General features: G+C 40.5%; 1 protein-coding gene and 1 long non-coding RNA gene across 5 annotated transcripts in view; one reads left to right on the top strand and one right to left on the bottom strand.

Moving 5' to 3' along the window:
• PPP1R9A (protein phosphatase 1 regulatory subunit 9A) overlaps positions 1-12,855 on the bottom strand; it is a 337,964-nt gene that overhangs the window by 102,506 nt on the left and 222,603 nt on the right. The window lies entirely within an intron of this gene.
• Positions 2,740-3,878, top strand: LOC123521531. The gene is made up of 2 exons (XR_006679952.1): positions 2,740-2,814; positions 3,581-3,878. It is a non-coding gene; the product is annotated as an uncharacterized LOC123521531 (long non-coding RNA).

Genomic DNA, 12,855 nt, shown 5'->3' with positions numbered 1-12,855 from the left:
ATTATAAAGGCAGATGGGTGACATTGGGGACCTTGGGAGTAGTCTTGGGATTATAAAGGCAGATGGGTGACATTGGGGACCTTGGGAGTAGTCTTTCTGGCTTTGAATCTGGGTCTGCCACTTACTATGTGACCTTTAAATGTTACTTAACTCCTCTCTCTTCTGTTTTCTTAGCAGTTGAAAAAATATCTGTAAAATGGTTTTAATCAGATAACCTACCTCACATGATTTTGCCTTGGGTACATGTGCTTCACAAGACCTTCTTAACGTGGTTGAAAAACAAGGATGTAACTTTGAGGACGAAGGTGCTTCTGACCCAAGCCATGATATTTTCAATCACTTCCTATGTATGTAAAAGTTGGATATTGAATAATAAAGACAGAAGACAGATTGATGTACTTGAATTATGGTTCTGGCAAATGTAGTGAAAGTACCATGAACTACCCAAAGAACAAACAGGTCTGTCTTGTGAGAAGGCCAGCCAGAATGTTTAGAGGCAAGGATGGTGAGACTTGTCTCACATACTTGAGAGATGGCAGGAAAGACCAGTCTTGGAGAAGGACATCATATTTAGTAAAATAGAGGAAGACCTCTGACACGATGGATTGGCCCAGTGGCTGCACTGATGAACTCCAACATGGAACAGGACCAAGAAGTGTTTTGCTCTGTTGTACACAGGGTCGTTATCAGAAGGAACCGACTAGAGGCACCTGACAACAACAACACAACACCTCAGACAATTATGAACTGATATGTAAATAACTTAGAACAGGTTCTAGGCAGAGCAGTCTCACCTAATTTGATCCCTTCTCAGAAGGCACTGTACAATTGGATATTATGTCACTATGCTACAGATTTGCTAAGTGCTCCTCAACTCTAAAGCCCTAGTGAGACAAAACAAAAACCTAAATTCACTGCCATGGGGTCAATAGAGGTCTGACTCATAGAGGTCATTAAAAAGCCCCCCAAACACTGCCATTCAAGTTGACTTCAACTCATAGCAACATACCTATAGGACAAGGTAGAACTGTCCCTATGGGTTTCAGCATCTTTCTCCTGGGAGACCTTGAGGTTAGCAGCCCAACATGTAGCCACTAAGCCACCAAGCCTCCTAAAGAGCCATCAGTGAGGTTGATTTTCAGATTTTGAAACCCCAAAGATGGAAGCAAGGGAGCTGGGTGTGGGTCTGAAGAGCAGTTTCTGAGGCAGTGTATCAGGAAAATTTTGGGAGAATGCATTTTCTCCTTAATGCTTCTCAGGTTTTCGAACCTGTCTCTTCCGCAAATCTACTATCTCCCAATTTTGTAGACCTAGGAATGATTTCTGCGGTGTGCATTCGCTCACTCCACAACAGCTTCATTGGGTGCTTATTATGTGCAAGGCTTTTGGGGGAAAATAAAAAGTCCTGAACCTGGATCTGCCCATTTGCTGCTTGTTGTTCAATATAAGAGGAGAAAGACAGGGCTTTCTACTCCCTTAACAAGTTAGGATCTCACAACCCCACAGGGGCAGTTCTACTATGCCCCAGTGATTCCCAACGTTCCTATGTGGTGCTCCTTTAATGCAGTTCCTCATGTTGTGGTGGGGGACGCCTCTAACCATAAAATTATTTTTCTTGCTTCTTCATAACTGTAATTTTGCTGCTGTTATGAAGAGTGCAACCCCTGTGAAAGGGTCGTTCTAACCCCCCAAATGGGTCGTGACCCACAGGTTGAGAACAGCTGCCCTATAGCCTCGCCATAAGTCAGAATTGACTCTATAGTAGTGAGGCTTTGCTGTTGTTGTTCAATAGAAACAAAAACAAATATGTATTGAATATTGATGGGCAAACTAATAATGTTTAGCTTCAGTTTTCTCAACTGCAAAATATGGGTAAAATGAACTACTTTATAGAGCTGACAGATTACATGGGAAAAACAAAGCCCTGGTGAGCTGCATACTAAAAAGTAGTTTGATAAATGTCCGTTTTCCCTCTCCTCATACGGTAGGGTGAAAATTTAACCTGCCATCCTTGCAGGTTAAACACATTTCTCTCAATTTATGTAAACCGTTGCCAGTGTCTCCCAAAGAAGTTACATTGGTTCATCCTTGGGCCTGTGTAAGTTTTGCTTTGTAGCATTCTGACACTCGTTTCAATTGTTAAAATCTACCAACTCCATACAGATGTCCCAAACCAAACTCACAGCCACGCAGTTGATTCCGACCCTACACCACAGGAATCTGAGACTTTAACTCTTGCTGGGAGTAGAAAGCCTCATCTTTCCCCCCTCGGAGCAGATGGTGGGTTCGACCTACGACCCACGCAGGTAGTCGCTCAATGAGTAACCCACTACATCACCAAGGCGTCTCCATGAATATGAGATACTCTTTAAAACCTGGAGCCCTCCCCACGCCCCTAAAACCACAAGGAACACCTTAGTTCACTGCTATTTAAAACGTTTTAAATTTATAGCCTTGGTGGTGTAGTGGTTCTGTGCTGGGCTGTGAACCGCAAGGTCGGCAGTTCAAAGCACCAGCAGCTCCCGCACAAAGATTGCGCTTTCTACTCCCGTCAAGAGTAACCGTCTCGGAAACCCACGGGGGTCACAAGACTCTATGGAGTGGGTGACAGCCAGCAAACAGAAGGTTACAGCGGCGGAATCCAGACACGCCCCCGACCAGGGGGCGCGTGCGCAGACGACGCTGGCGGGCGGGCGGGACTTTTGTGGGCGGGCCTTGTAGGGAGCGACTGCTTCCGCTTCCGGCTCCTTATGAAATCTCCCGCCACCAGGGCTGAGCGTCACTGCTTGTATTTCTCACTCGGTGTTGTGGCCGGTAAGAAGCTGCTGCGGCCTGCGGGACGGAGAGCCCCGACTCCGAGCTTGAGAGGACCTTGCGGGCGGCGGGACTGAAAAGACTGGTCGGGGTTGGGATGTTGCTGGTTTGGGGCACAGGCGCGGGCTCCCGGGACGGTTCAGGGGAAATGGCTTCTCCGTGGTGGTTGGTGATCAGAGTGGTAGCCAGAAAGAACTTGTGGGGACTCCCTAACAGGTTTTTCTTTTTCGAAAGTTCTCTTTCTCCCTGTAGGAAGACTGGGAGTAACTGGACCCGGTTCATCCAATCTCTTTTCTATCTAGAATATACGCCCCTTCCTCAGGAGTTCAGGAATGCATCCCATGTAAAATCTCATTTTATGATTGGTATTGCAAGGATCTAGGGCGATGTCAAGGAGCTCTGGTGGCGTGGTGAATTATGCTCTGGGCTACTAATCTGGAGATCAGCAGTTCAAAACCACCAGCCACTCCACGGGAGAAAGCTGAGGCTTTCTACAGGTCTGAGCAGGCACTTCCTAGCACATGATATGTTGCCGGAAGGTAGGATCACCAGGGTGAAACTCTCTTCCTATTTCCCATACACCCCATGACAAAATAGTCGAGTATTAGGAAAATGCAGGAAAGCACCATCCAGGCATAACTAGAGTGACCATTTTGTGTGTGCGCTTCAACTAAAGATCTCTGATCTGTTCGTATGATATTTTGTTGTTGTTTTCTTTTCCACTCTATTGTCCAGCATTTTAACTTTCTATGCGTTTCTTTCCAAGGTAACCAAGATGCAGTTTTCTGAAAGGCGCATGAAGCTGAGATTGTTAGGTGACCAGAGAAGTGCCACCTACCCTCATAGCCTCCAGTTTTACCTCGAGCCGCCATCTGAAAACATATCTTTGATAGAGTTTGAAAGCTTGGCTATTGACCGAGTGAAATGTGAGTGATATTTAACTTAGAATTCATATTTTCTTGAGAAGCTCACTTAGGCTTTGTGGGAATGAATGAAGATTCCTCCCCACCCCCTATCCCCTTTCAACAATTCATTAAAAAACATTAAGGTTTGCTATTCTTGCATTGGTTTGTACAATGTGTGTTTCTTGAGTGTCACCAAAATTTAGATGGCAGAGATTTTGAAGTGAATAATGTAATTCCCATCTTCATTGAAGCTATGCCCATGTACAAGGTGATAGAGTTCCAAAATAATAATCATAATTCAGACTTTTCAGTCTTCCAGTAGAGATAAATAGTCATGCGAGAAGAGCAGAGGTAGGAATGAAAAAAAAACAAAAAAAAAACATTATTGTGATAGGCAGCCTCTCCAAGATGGGCTCAGTACTGCCTGGCTCCTGTTATGATTGCCTTTGTATAATTCTCCCCCCTTGAGAGTGTGGGCTGCATGTAATGCGCTCATTGAAGATGAGCAAATGCAGTTGAAGTGATGGGATGTCACTATGGAGATTAGGTAACATCAGGCCTGCTAATTCCATCTCAGGCCCACTCTTGCATCGTTTGCTCCAGCGAAGTCTGTTTGCAGCGTGTGGGGCAGCCCTCTGGAGATGCGTATATAAAGGAGGTTGGGAGTGGATAGTCTGAGGTCTGCAACTAGTGAGTGAGAGAACTCAGACCCAGACTCTCCCTCAGTGGAGCCAAGAGAAGGCTGAGAATTGCAGCCCGAGAGAACCATTCCATTAAACTGCTCCTGAAGTCCTGACTCACAGAAACTTAAATCCATCATTCAAGTTTGTTGTTTCCAGCCACTAAATTTTGGAATTATCTGTTACACAACAGTAAATGCTCGAACACAAGGCACGAAGTAGTGAATAATGCAGGTCAGTTCTCTGCATCGCTAACTGGAAAATCAAAAAGGTTACAAATACATGGTTGAATGAAAAAGAAGATAAAGAGGGAAAATATGCATATGTTTTCTGATAAGAATATCAGTAATAAAAAATTAAATGCATACAGCATAATGTGATCTATGTTTCTGAGGAAATATATGTAGTTCAATCGATCTGACTTGGTTTGAGGAACATGGACATCCTTTCCAATTAACCACCACAATCAATATTGATAATTAGTATGGTACTTATATATTAACATACATAATGATTATCATCATACATTTATATGATTATGATCATACTTTTACAAAATCAGCACTAATGAGGCTTAATTCATATACAATAAAATCAACCACTGTTGGCAATCTGAGGGGTTTGATACACGTCTGTATAATTGCACAACAAAAATTACAGCCATACTGCAGAACATTTTCATCATCTCAGAAATGTTCCTTCCTGACTCCTTCGTGGTCACTCCCTGCCCTTTATCCCTGACTCCAAGCAATAACAGAGCATTTTTCTGTCACTACAGTTTGTAATTTCTAGAACTTTATATAAACATAGTCAAGCAGCATAGATTTCATGTTTGGTTTCTTTGACTAGTTACATTAGTTTTGAAATTCACATACAGCGTTTAACGTATTAGTAGTTTATTATAAAGTATTTCAGGGGCAGTTAATTGTTTAACATGATGCTTTTGGCTAGTCTCTGTAACTCCCACCAAATTACTTTTTCTTGCATGAATCTGGATCAGAAGGTCGAGGATGGCATTGATAGGATTCATGGTGATGGCTGTCCTGCTGGGTATAAAATGAGCCCTCTGAGGAGCAGGTGAGGGGGTTTTCACTACCAGCAAGAGCCTGAGTTGGAGCATGCACTCTGGACCTTGGGAGTGAGCCTCCTTGATCCAGAAGACAACTTTGGCATCTAAGGAGGGGTAGAGGAGCAGCAGCACCAGCAGCAGCTGCAGCACCAGGAGGCACAGCACGAGACAGTCTTAGACTTCCCAGTCCACCGAGCACGTCAAGTGGAGTGTTTGGGGACAGGAGGCTGGCTTGTGGAGTGGGGTGCCTCCGAGCACTTATTGGAAGAGCTAGTCGACTTATGAAGGTGAAGCTCAGATTGAGGCTAACTGAAGGTGAGACTTCTCTGGACACTTAATTTGGGAAGCTGAGTTCACTGACCCGTGAAGCTTAAGCTGAATGCCTCCAGGTTGAAGCTTACAGTGGAGAGGCATTTATGAACACCCCTGCAGGAAGTTTGCAGAGAATTCACTCGAAAATGGGATTATGAACACAGGCACAGAGGGTAGAATTATGATACATCACAAAAAGGATTTGGGTTGGAAGGGTACATCTCACTTATGAAGATCTTACAACTAAAGCAACCTTCAGATGATTTAAATATTCCTTCTTTTTTATGTAAAAGAGGTCTAATTTTCTTTTTTAATCATTTTATTAGGGGCTCATACAACTCTTATCACAATTCATACATGCATCAATTGTGTAAAGAATTGTACATTCATTGCCCTCATCATTCTCAAAACATTTCCTCTCCACTTAAGCTCCTACACCTCGTGATCACACAGGCTGGTGTGCTTCTTCCATGTGGGCTTTGTTGCTTCTGAGCTTGATGGCCGCTTGTTTACCTTCAAGCCTTTAAGACCCCAGACGCTGTATCTTTTGATAGCCGGGCACCATCAGCTAGATCTATGTGCCTATATTTATAGGTTTAGTATTAAGCTAGCACGAGGGCATTGGGCCTCCACTCAAGTACTCTCTCAATGCAAGAATACTTTCTTCTATTAAATTGGCATTCTATGATGCTCACCTTCCCGACACAACCGCCGAAGAAAAAGCGGGTGAATAAGCAAATGTGGTGAAGAAAGCTGAGGAAGCCATTTGCAATTTGTGCAAGGCTTGAAGTGATACGAGTACACACTTACACGGAGACTAGCAGAAAGGATAGCACAGCTATAGTTTTAGGGAACCACAAAGTTGTTTTTCTTAACAACTGAGCAATGTTCTTATAAGTTAGAGGATATTCAGAAAACCTGCATTGCTGCATTACTGGATTTGCTTTAAAAGTCTAATAGGCAGTTTAATTCTAAAATATATAAACAGCATTATTGGTTGTCTTTTTGTTTTGTTTTTTTAGGGAGGCAGGCATATTTAAGACTACTTCTGACTAAGTCACAGAGCACAATAAATAAATTATTGAAGCCCCCTTTCAAGATAATTGATTTTGTGAGCATACTTTAGCTTTTTTAAGTGCAGATCATAGTCATAATAAGAATTTTAACCATTATGTTCTAATGAGCCATTGCATGAGTTTCTATAATTTAAAACATAAATTTACAAGTCATATGCCTTGTGCTAAGAACTTCATTATAAATAGAATGAAGAATGAGTTATGAAATATATAAACTTTCACCCATAAAATAAGGCTTCTATACTAAAATATTAATATTTATTAGTTACCACACAGGAACTTACTAGTTCAAGGATGAAAAGTCCCTTGTCTGTGCTTATACTAAAAGCTACGTTGCAATCATGTCCATGGAGAAAAGGGCCAGAGGTAAATTTCCCTACCAGGTGCTGACTGCTACGTATCTAGCTAATTTTTATGCCAACTAATTTTATGCTATAACTAATATGAATATATTTGTAAATATTTTATGGTACGTTCATCTCAAAATCTAGTAATTTATCTGTATTATAATCTCTGGGAAAAAAATAAACCCAATGGCAATGCTGCCTTACCCAATATTTGCCCTGGAAGGAACTTTAGAAACCATCTAGAATCAACATCTCATTTTATAGATGAGAAACTGAAGCCTATGGAAGTTAACTTAAACTTCCAAAGTACTAAGAGGAATGGCAGAGGTCAGGTTAGAATTTTTCTTCCATCTCCCAGGATCTTCCTGTTATACTAAACATGCATGTTAGCTGAAGACACTTAGAACTTGGAACTTTATACCTGTAGCAGGTGAGAGCCCTGAGTCATAAACTAACACGTCAAAGTGCAAACATGTAGCAGAGACTGCCGAAGACCAAGTGTAAGGCAGTAGGACTGGTGGGGCTCTCGTTTACAGGCACTCATTTAAAAATTTTAGACACTCCTTATGACAACACAACGTACAAATAGGTCTACTCATATGCAGAACTATGAGGCCACACTTCGCATTCTTCATACTACTATAATCTTCTAGTGTTTCCGGGCTTTCTGGATTACTTTTTATGTTAAAAAAATAAAAAGCACTCTAATAAATTCCATGTTGTATGTGTGACAAAACTTTACTTGCAAATATAATAATTGTTGCAAAGGTAGTGGTGATTTTATTACTTTGTCTGGCTAAATGTTAACTAATGGATTTCTTTTCAAAGTAGATTGAAATGGAATTTCTGATCTCAGTGCTGAGGGTGCATGTGACCAATATTTCTTCAACGTGTTAAAATGCCACAACGTCCTGGGAGTCCTCTCTTAGCAATGCTAGTGGTTTGGTCAGCTGCCGGGGATGGAACACAGTAGGCCTTTTCCAGTATGTGGGTCCTACTATTCAACTCCCAATCACAGCATCACTTGAATTTTCTTTATCTAGAATTAAACATTTCAAAACTAAATCCCAATTTGAGAAGGTGGTATAAGACAATGTGAATTTTATTTTATGATGGTTGTAGAAATGCAGATAGAGGACCTTTGCCAATATAACAATTTTCAGATAGACAACAGAGTGAGATCAATTGTGTCTATTGTATTATACAACCATGTTGGACTGACTTCGACCCTAAAATGTCACCGTGGCCCAAGGACTAAAAACTCTGGAATACTCTAAAACTCTGGGCCCAGGAGAAATTATCATCAACACTCCTTTAATCTTTGGCTATGAATGATTTGAAAAGAGAATGGCACATCCAGACAACGATTTATCTTAAGATCTTTACATAATGATATAAACAAATTTCATTTTTTAATGAGAAACCAAACAAAAAATTGTAAAGTTATGTTCTGGGCCACTAGCTCTGAGGTCACCAGTTCGAAATCACTAGCCACACCTCAGGAGAAAGATGAAGTTTCCTATACCTGTAAGAGGGACAGCATCAGCAACTCAGTTCTGCTCTCCCCTGTAGGGTAAACCATGAGTCAGAACGGATTCCACGGCAGTGAGTTTTGTGATGGAATTTAGTATCAATTAAAAACACATCAGATTATTTTAAGGAATTGGTTTGTGTGTGTGTGTGCATGGGTCTGTTTTTGATACTTTTATTGGTGTCTAATTCACATAGCATACAATTCAATAGTTTAATCACATCCAAAGAGTTGTACAAGCATCACAATCAATTTCAGGATATTTTCTTCATGCTTGTACTTATCATTGTTAGCTCACCATTTCTCCCAAACCTCCCTGCCACCAAGCAAACATGAATCAGCTACCGTTCCTATAGATTTATCTATCCTGGATTTCAAATGCAGGAAAACATACACACACAGAAACATACACACTAACAATAGTAACCAAGTGAAGCAGATAAAACATCAATCAAAAGGCATAAAATATTAAAAACACATTTTTAAATGGATCATAAGGGTGATCAAATGATAGAGTGCTAAATTTTAATCTAACTGTATCTGTATTAAGTAACCCATTGTTCAATGTACTCTGTGTGATAGCAAGACTATTTACATCCCTGATTCACAGTCAGAGGGGATTCACCAAAGGCTTACTCCACATGTATTTCCCCTTCACTGTTTTTGTTTGTTTTGTTTTAACTGAAACTGCTTCAAAATGGGTCCAAAGGGAGATCAAATTATGTGATTCTCAATCTATCCTAATTCCCAAATCAGAAGCACTAATACCAACCCTGCTCTGATCCCAGCCTCACACATAAAAAGATCTGTGTGAAAATAATTCCCCTGTATGCGACACAAGACTGTCCCACAAAACAAAAGCATTTCTAATGATATCAGTAGGAATTGCAAAATTACAAAATAATCCCTTTGCTTTCAAAGAATGGCATCAAACATACCATCCTGTACATGGGTGAACCACCCAACCACATGCAGGTATTCAGACTTCAGTGTCCGCTCGTCTTCAAACTTGCTGTTTCCCTGCTTACAGGCGAGAGTCGGCATGATGATAGCACTTCTCAGACACAGAAACTCGGGGACTGTCCCACTAGCACCACTTGCTCTCCAGGAACCCTAACGGATCATGGTTCTTCTCGTGTTGACCTTCACTTTCTCGTATGTGAAATGGTGGATTGGGCCAGGTGACTTTTACATTTCTGTCCAGTTCTAAGAACAAGTTGTATGTGCCACTTTTTAACACTGTATCCCAAGAGAATATTGCTTAATGCAAACAATATCACAAACTAATTTGAAGTTCTAATCACATTTATGCTTTAGCTAACAGAGACATCAAAATTATCACAGGAAACTTCTGTCTGAAGAACAGACAACAATTTCTAGAAAGACAATCACATCTGAGAGGGCCCACCACACAGCTCGGAGAGAGCAGACCAGACAGTCAGAACTGCCCTCTTTAAATTACTCCGTATGCATTTCTCAGGACTGGGGGTATTCTGAAAGCATCAACGTAGCATCTGGAAAAGTCTTTTCAGGTTGTGTTCCTTAAAAGACCCCTTTATCTTCAAAAGGTCTTTCCAACTGAATAGACCAATAAGTCTAACAGTCAATATTTAAACTCAGGTTGTCCAACATAGAGCACACAGCAAGAATATTCTAATGTTGCACTCTAGATAACAATGCTAAGTTATATTTTCAGAATATTCCAGAAGTTTCATTTTGATATTAGGAACAATCAGGTGCATTCATAATTACACTTAACTAAGAAAGGTCTCCCTCTTGTATGCCTCCATGGCAATATAAGAAAGTATAACACTTAAGCGATAACACGTTAAAAAATAACTTGTGACCATGTAAAAACTGATTTCAAATTTTAACATAAATTGGCTCAGGGCTGATTTTATATTCCTTTTACAATCTATAAATTTCAGAACACCAAGATTGAATGAAAATTTCAATTTCCAAAGAATATACCTCTTAGTCTCATTAAAAATCAAAGGTGGAAAAATCATAGCTTATCATAGAGTGATCCTGATTCTTAAAAACAATAGAGATATTTAAAATGTTTTCTCAGCCTCCAATCACTCAGTCTATCTGTCTGAGGAGCAAGTACCACCGACAACCAGTGGTATAATGGGTTATGCACTGGGCTGCTGACAGCAGCAGTTTAAAACCACCAGGTGCCCCGAGGGAGAAAGATGGAGATTTCTTCTCCCGTACAAGTGACAGTGTTGGCAATCCACAGGGGTAGTTCCGCCTGCTTCTAGAGGGATGCTAGGAGTCAGAATTAACTCAGAGGCAGTAACAGGTATATGATTAACTGATTTCAATTTATCCGATAACTGGCTTGGGTAAAAGACTCTTGTTTGAGTTCTTCTTGATTGATGATTTAATGTAAAATTCTTCCTAGCAAGTCTTCCTTGTGAGTCTTACGATATCGGGCATAAGGCATACTAATGTAGCTCAACATTAAACACAGTGGGTTCAGATTGTACACTCACGTGTCTCCACCTTCCTAGAATATTATTATTTTAATTTTAAAGTACATCTATATAAAATAATTACAAGAAAGAAATAAAAGTTAAAGCTAAACATTTAAAGGCAGCAAAATCAAGACAAATGACCCAATCAAAATATGAGTACAGAATTTAAATAGAAATTTGCCCAGAAAGAGAGACAATAGTCAATAAAAACATGAAAAGAAAGAAAGAACTCAACACCATTAGGCATTACCCAACTTAATGCGTTTAGGTTGCTTCTGGCTCATAGAGACCTTACCAGGCAGCATAGATGTGCCCAGTTGGGTTTCCAAAACTATAAATCTTTACAGGAGCAGACAACCTCATTTTTCTACCATGGAGTAGCTAGCGGGTTCGAACCACAGACCTTTTAAGTAACAGTCCAACAGTATCCTTTACTATACCACCAGTCTTTTTCCATTCGTCACTAAGGAAATGTAAGCACAAACTATAATTATATACAAGTTTACACCCACTTGGATAGCTATTAGAAACAGGAAAATACCAAATGGTGAAGATGTGGAGAAATTCAATACACCTGCATTGCTGGTAGAGATGTGAAAGAGTATAGGTGCTAGGGGAAACATTTAAGGGTTCTTTAAAAAGAAACATACAACTACCGTAAACCCAACCCAACTCACTGCTATCGAAAACTAATTACAACCCATAGCGACCCTATATAAATTTCCCAGGCTATCCATCTTTAAGAGAGTAGATAGCCTGATCCTACTCCCAGAGGCTGGTGGGTTATAGCCAACTGGCCTGGTGCTTGTCCAACAGCAACGCCAGGGTGGGAAAATTACCAAACACCTGGGGAAATGCTCCAAAGAACAGACGCCAAGGGTGCACACAGATGCTGGCTCACTGAAGGATTACTCACTGCAGCCCAAAGCTGGAAACAACACAAGGGCTATCAACAGATAAAAGTATAAGCAAAATATCATAAATACTCACATGTAGAATAGAATATTTCTCTTCCATATAAAGGAATTAAATTGTAATCCATGTACGACATGGGTGACCCTTGAAAACATCATGATAAATGAAATATTGCAATCACAGAGGGGCCTATGATCAAATTTATATGAAATATTTAGGATAGACAAATGTATACACATAGGATAGACAAATGTATACACATAGAACACAGATTAGTGACCCTCAAGCACTAGAGCAATGATTCTCAACCTGGGGGTCGAATGACCCTTTCACAGGGTTGCCCGATTCATAACAGTCGCAAAATTAGACTTATGAAGTAGCAATGAACATAATTTTATGTTTTGGGGTCACCACAACATGAGGAACTATATTAAAGGGTTATGGTGAAAACCCTTGCACTAAAGGGAAGAGAAGATGGGTATTATAAACTCTCCTTTAGCGATGAGAAGCTGATACCAAGGGCGCAAGTAGATAGAAAATGTTTTGAGAATGATGATGCAACAAATGTACAAATGTACTTGACACAATGGATGCATGAATGGATTGTGATAAGAGTTGTACGAGCCCCTGTCTATATTTATAGGTTTAGTATTAAGGTAGCAGAAGGACATTGGGCCTCCACTCAAGTACTCCCTCAATGCAAGAATACTTTCTTCTATTAAATTG

The sequence above is a fragment of the Echinops telfairi genome, unplaced genomic scaffold (genome assembly GCF_000313985.2).
Source record: "Echinops telfairi isolate 266 unplaced genomic scaffold, ASM31398v2 ScPeMD7_23;HRSCAF=83, whole genome shotgun sequence".
Taxonomy (NCBI): Eukaryota; Metazoa; Chordata; class Mammalia; order Afrosoricida; family Tenrecidae; genus Echinops; species Echinops telfairi.
This window is presented reverse-complemented; position numbering and strand designations above follow the sequence as displayed.